Consider the following 7198-nt stretch of genomic DNA (forward strand, 5'->3'; position numbering starts at 1 on the left):
TACAGTTCAATAGAGTATAGTTCAGTACAGTTCAATAGAGTTCAATAGAGTATAGTTCAGTACAGTTCAATCGAGTTCAATAGAGTATAGTTCAGTACAGTTCAATAGAGTTCAATAGAGTATAGTTCAGTACAGTTCAATAGAGTATAGTTCAGTACAGTTCAATAGAGTTCAATAGAGTATAGTTCAGTACAGTTCAATCAAGTTCAATAGAGTATAGTTCAGTACAGTTCAATAGAGTTCAATAGAGTATAGTTCAGTACAGTTAAATAGAGTATAGTTCAGTACAGTTCAACAGAGTATAGTTCAAAAGAGTTCAATAGAGTATAGTTCAGTACAGTTCAATAGAGTATAGTTCAGTACAGTTCAATAGAGTTCAATAGAGTATAGTTCAGTACAGTTCAATCGAGTTCAATAGAGTATAGTTCAGTACAGTTCAATAGAGTTCAATAGAGTATAGTTCAGTACAGTTCAATAGAGTATAGTTCAGTACAGTTCAACAGAGTATAGTTCAGTACAGTTCAACAGAGTATAGTTCAATAGAGTTCAATAGAGTATAGTTCAGTACAGTTCAATAGAGTATAGTTCAGTACAGTTCAATAGAGTATAGTTCAGTACAGTTCAACAGAGTATAGTTCAATAGAGTTCAATAGAGTATAGTTCAGTACAGTTCAATAGAGTATAGTTCAATAGAGTTCAATAGAGTTCAATAGAGCATAGTACAGAACAGTTCAATAGAGTTCAATAGAGTATAGTTCAGTACAGTTCAATAGAGTATAGTTCAGTAAAGTTCAATAGAGTATAGTTCAGTACAGTTCAATAGAGTATAGTTAAGTACAGTTCAATACAGTTCAATAGAGTATAGTTCAGTAAAGTTCAATAGAGTATAGTTCAGTACAGTTCAGTACAGTTCAATAGAGTATAGTTCAGTACAGTTCAATTAGGTATAGTTCAGTACAGTTCAATAGAGTATAGTTCAGTACAGTTCAATAGAGTTCAATAGAGTATAGTTCAGTACAGTTCAGTACAGTTCAATAGAGTATAGTTCAGTACAGTTCAGTACAGTTCAATAGAGTATAGTTCAGTACAGTTCAATAGAGTATAGTTCAATAGAGTTCAATCGAGTATAGTTCAGTACAGTTCAATAGAGTATAGTTCAGTACAGTTCAATAGAGTATAGTTCAGTACAGTTCAACAGAGTATAGTTCAATAGAGTTCAATAGAGTATAGTTCAGTACAGTTCAATAGAGTATAGTTCAATAGAGTTCAATAGAGTTCAATAGAGCATAGTACAGAACAGTTCAATAGAGTTCAATAGAGTATAGTTCAGTACAGTTCAATAGAGTATAGTTCAGTAAAGTTCAATAGAGTATAGTTCAGTACAGTTCAATAGAGTTCAATAGAGTATAGTTCAGTACAGTTCAATAGAGTATAGTTCAGTACAGTTCAATACAGTTCAATAGAGTATAGTTCAGCAAAGTTCAATAGAGTATAGTTCAGTACAGTTCAGTACAGTTCAATAGAGTATAGTTCAGTACAGTTCAATTAGGTATAGTTCAGTACAGTTCAATAGAGTATAGTTCAGTACAGTTCAATAGAGTTCAATAGAGTATAGTTCAGTACAGTTCAGTACAGTTCAATAGAGTATAGTTCAGTACAGTTCAGTACAGTTCAATAGAGTATAGTTCAGTACAGTTCAATAGAGTATAGTTCAATAGAGTTCACTAGAGTATAGTTCAGTACAGTTCAATAGAGTTCAATAGAGTATAGTTCAGTACAGTTCAAAAGAGTTCAATAGAGTATAGTTCAATAGAGTTCAATAGAGTATAGTTCAGTACAGTTCAATAGAGTTCAATAGAGTATAGTTCAATAGAGTTCAATAGAGTATAGTTCAGTACAGTTCACTACAGTTCAATAGAGTATAGTTCAGTACAGTTCAATAGAGTATAGTTCAGTACAGTTCAATAGAGTTCAATAGAGTATAGTTCAGTACAGTTCAATCGAGTTCAATAGAGTATAGTTCAGTACAGTTCAATAGAGTTCAATAGAGTATAGTTCAGTACAGTTCAATAGAGTATAGTTCAGTACAGTTCAATAGAGTTCAATAGAGTATAGTTCAGTACAGTTCAATCGAGTTCAATAGAGTATAGTTCAGTACAGTTCAATAGAGTTCAATAGAGTATAGTTCAGTACAGTTCAATAGAGTATAGTTCAGTACAGTTCAATAGAGTTCAATAGAGTATAGTTCAGTACAGTTCAATCAAGTTCAATAGAGTATAGTTCAGTACAGTTCAATAGAGTTCAATAGAGTATAGTTCAGTACAGTTCAATAGAGTATAGTTCAGTACAGTTCAACAGAGTATAGTTCAAAAGAGTTCAATAGAGTATAGTTCAGTACAGTTCAATAGAGTATAGTTCAGTACAGTTCAATAGAGTTCAATAGAGTATAGTTCAGTACAGTTCAATCGAGTTCAATAGAGTATAGTTCAGTACAGTTCAATAGAGTTCAATAGAGTATAGTTCAGTACAGTTCAATAGAGTATAGTTCAGTACAGTTCAACAGAGTATAGTTCAGTACAGTTCAACAGAGTATAGTTCAATAGAGTTCAATAGAGTATAGTTCAGTACAGTTCAATAGAGTATAGTTCAGTACAGTTCAATAGAGTATAGTTCAGTACAGTTCAACAGAGTATAGTTCAATAGAGTTCAATAGAGTATAGTTCAGTACAGTTCAATATAGTTCAATAGAGTATAGTTCAGTACAGTTCAATAGAGTATAGTTCAGTACAGTTCAATAGAGTTCAATAGAGTATAGTTCAGTACAGTTCAATAGAGTATAGTTCAGTACAGTTCAATTAGGTATAGTTCAGTACAGTTCAATAGAGTATAGTTCAGTACAGTTCAATAGAGTTCAATAGAGTATAGTTCAGTACAGTTCAGTACAGTTCAATAGAGTATAGTTCAGTACAGTTCAGTACAGTTCAATAGAGTATAGTTCAGTACAGTTCAGTAGAGTATAGTTCAGTACAGTTCAATAGAGTATAGTTCAATGGAGTTCAATAGAGTATAGTTCAGTACAGTTCAATAGAGTTCAATAGAGTATAGTTCAATAGAGTTCAATAGAGTATAGTTCAATAGAGTTCAATAGAGTATAGTTCAATAGAGTGCAATAGAGTATAGTTCAGTACAAGTATAGTTCAGTAAAAGTAAAAACAATCCAAAATAGTAAAGTACAGATACCACGAAAACGACTTAAGTAAAAATACTTTAAAGTACTACTTAAGTACTTTACACCGAGTTTGAAAACATTTAATAAACGTTGATTTAGGAGTGAACGCTCCCCTTGACATTCCCTTTAAAAAGCAGAGAATGTTCTGGAACGCACTTCTACAGATACGGAGGAGAAAATCAGAGAACGCTCAGATATTTCTCTAGCAAGTGGTGCGTTGGACATTGAGGTGTGTCTGGCTTTTGGGGTAGAGCTGCGTTGGACATTGAGGTGTGTCTGACTTTTAGGGTAGAGCTGCGTTGGACATTGAGGTGTGTCTGACTTTTAGGGTAGAGCTGCGTTGGACATTGAGGTGTGTCTGACTTTTAGGGTAGAGCTGCGTTGGACATTGAGGTGTGTCTGGCTTTTAGGGTAGAGCTGCGTTGGACATTGAGGTGTGTCTGACTTTTAGGGTAGAGCTGCGTTGGACATTGAGGTGTGTCTGACTTTTAGGGTAGAGCTGCGTTGGACATTGAGGTGTGTCTGGCTTTTGGGGTAGAGCTGCGTTGGACATTGAGGTGTGTCTGACTTTTAGGGTAGAGCTGCGTTGGACATTGAGGTGTGTCTGACTTTTGGGTTAGAGCTGCGTTGGACATTGAGGTGTGTCTGACTTTTGGGTTAGAGCTGCGTTGGACATTGAGGTGTGTCTGACTTTTAGGGTAGAGCTGCGTTGGACATTGAGGTGTGTCTGACTTTTAGGGTAGAGCTGCGTTGGACATTGAGGTGTGTCTGACTTTTGGGGTAGAGCTGCGTTGGACATTGAGGTGTGTCTGACTTTTGGGTTAGAGCTGCGTTGGACATTGAGGTGTGTCTGACTTTTAGGGTAGAGGCTGATTGGTTGAAGCCAGCTAAGAGGGAGACACACAGAGCAACACAAACTCAAAGCATAAAGGGTCACTCAACTGAAAATTATACAATATTACAATTCCAAAACTGATACGGCATCCTGACCTTTTCCTCATCCCCATTTCCGTCGACCGTGCGGATCTTCAGAAATTGAGACAGAAGTATTACTTTTTTTGTAACGACGTACAGTATGTATATTTCTATTATAACAAGGCATTGAGCTCCCTTCTCAATTTACCTGCCAGGGTCCGAAGATGCTGCATGTGCACTGTAGTGTTCTGAGCTCTGATTGGATACGTGGCAAAGAGGGACATTTTCTTTTGGAAATGCAGACCTAATTTGACGAGCAGTGACAAGTTGGCCAGCACCTGACAGTCAAAAGGTAGACACATTTCTAACAAACTGGGAAAGTACAGTGCCTTGCGAAAGTATTCGGCCCCCTTGAACTTTGCGACCTTTTGCCACATTTCAGGCTTCAAACATAAAGATATAAAACTGTATTTTTTTGTGTAGAATCAACAACAAGTGGGACACAATCATGAAGTGGAACGACATTTATTGGATATTTCAAACTTTTTTAACAAATCAAAAACTGAAAAATTGGGCGTGCAAAATTATTCAGCCCCCTTAAGTTAAGACTTTGTAGCGCCACCTTTTGCTGCGATTACAGCTGTAAGTCGCTTGGGGTATGTCTCTATCAGTTTTGCACATCGAGAGTGAAATTTTTTCCCATTCCTCCTTGCAAAACAGCTCGAGCTCAGTGAGGTTGGATGGAGAGCATTTGTGAACAGCAGTTTTCAGTTCTTTCCACAGATTCTCGATTGGATTCAGGTCTGGACTTTGACTTGGCCATTCTAACACCTGGATATGTTTATTTTTGAACCATTCCATTGTAGATTTTGCTTTATGTTTTGGATCATTGTCTTGTTGGAAGACAAATCTCCGTCCCAGTCTCAGGTCTTTTGCAGACTCCATCAGGTTCTTCCAGAATGGTCCTGTATTTGGCTCCATCCATCTTCCCATCAATTTTAACCATCTTCCCTGTCCCTGCTGAAGAAAAGCAGGCCCAAACCATGATGCTGCCACCACCATGTTTGACAGTGGGGATGGTGTGTTCAGCTGTGTTGCTTTTACGCCAAACATAACGTTTTTCATTGTTGCCAAAAAGTTCAATTTTGGTTTCATCTGACCAGAGCACCTTCTTCCACATGTTTGGTGTGTCTCCCAGGTGGCTTGTGGCAAACTTTAAACAACACTTTTTATGGATATCTTTAAGAAATGGCTTTCTTCTTGCCACTCTTCCATAAAGGCCAGATTTGTGCAATATACGCCTGATTGTTGTCCTATGGACAGAGTCTCCCACCTCAGCTGTAGATCTCTGCAGTTCATCCAGAGTGATCAAGGGCCTCTTGGCTGCATCTCTGATCAGTCTTCTCCTTGTATGAGCTGAAAGTTTAGAGGGACGGCCAGGTCTTGGTAGATTTGCAGTGGTCTGATACTCCTTCCATTTCAATTTTATCGCTTGCACAGTGCTCCTTGGGATGTTTAAAGCTTGGGAAATCTTTTTGTATCCAAATCTGGCTTTAAACTTCTTCACAACAGTATCTCGGACCTGCCTGGTGTGTTCCTTGTTCTTCATGATGCTCTCTGCGCTTTTAACGGACCTCTGAGACTATCACAGTGCGGGTGCATTTATACGGAGACTTGATTACACACAGGTGGATTGTATTTATCATCATTAGTCATTTAGGTCAACATTGGATCATTCAGAGATCCTCACTGAACTTCTGGAGAGAGTTTGCTGCACCGAAATTAAAGGGGCTGAATAATTTTGCACGCCCAATTTTTCAGTTGTTAAAAAAGTTTGAAATATCCAATAAATGTCGTTCCACTTCATGATTGTGTCCCACTTGTTGTTGATTCTTCACAAAAAAATACAGTTTTATATCTTTATGTTTGAAGCCTGAAATGTGGCAAAAGGTCGCAAAGTTCAAGGGGGCCGAATACTTTCGCAAGGCACTGTATCTTCATGATGGTACTACAGTATTATCCCTCTTCACTGTCACTTCAACCCATGCAAGCTCACAAACGTAAAGGACACATTTGAAAACACTTATGAGCGACACACACAGACATGTACACACACACACACACACACACACACACACACACACACACACACACACAACAACCTCTCTCTCTTTATTTTGTAACCGCTAATCTATAACTTCTCTTCTTTTAATAATAAACAGTACATATACAAAGCATTCACCGAGCACGACCAAAACAAACAAGTAAACAAAACCACGTTGTAAACACTGTCGTTGGTAAGGCAGCACGGGAGCACTGGGGTCGATCACCATGGAGACAGAGGGGGACGCGTTGCACCGCAGCCGGCTCTGGGGGTGGGTCTGACGGAGCCAGATGCACACTGGGATATTGTATGTTCTACCTGCTTAGGTGACAAATGGTGTTCATGGGTCACTTCAAAAACAGGGAGGGAGAAAGTAGTGAAAATGTTCTCAAAGTGAATTAAAATGAGTTATTATTAGCCTGTGCAGGTCAGATTACCATCATGGGGAACTGGACTTCTTAATTTCCTTGTAGGGGAAACCTGTGGTTAGGACAGAAATGTAATGTTAAAGAGCAACTGCCCCTAAAAAACAACTTCTCCTTTAGAAAACAGCATATGTGGCATCGATATTAGTCAGAAACATTTATTCTACTTTTAAAAACTGACACATCAAACCACACACCGAAACCAAGCCACACCCCGAAATCAAACCCCGAAACCAAGCCACACCCCTAAACCATACCACACCCCTAAACCCCTGAACCAAGCCACACCCTGAAATCAAGCCACACCCCTAAACCAGGCCACACCCCTAAACCAGGCCACGTTTGAACTCAGTCATGGCTGCTAGCATTTTTTAATGAACCAAATCTAAAAAGAGGCCAAACCAGAATGTTCAGGCAACCTTTAAGATTCTGCATCATTTAAGGCAGACACTGGGCACTCAAGCTGTAAAACAATAGTCTGGTCCAGAAACAAACCCTAGAGTGCAATACAAAAATCTGCCCACG

Source organism: Oncorhynchus mykiss, chromosome 32 (assembly GCF_013265735.2).
Source record: "Oncorhynchus mykiss isolate Arlee chromosome 32, USDA_OmykA_1.1, whole genome shotgun sequence".
NCBI lineage: Eukaryota > Metazoa > Chordata > Actinopteri > Salmoniformes > Salmonidae > Oncorhynchus > Oncorhynchus mykiss.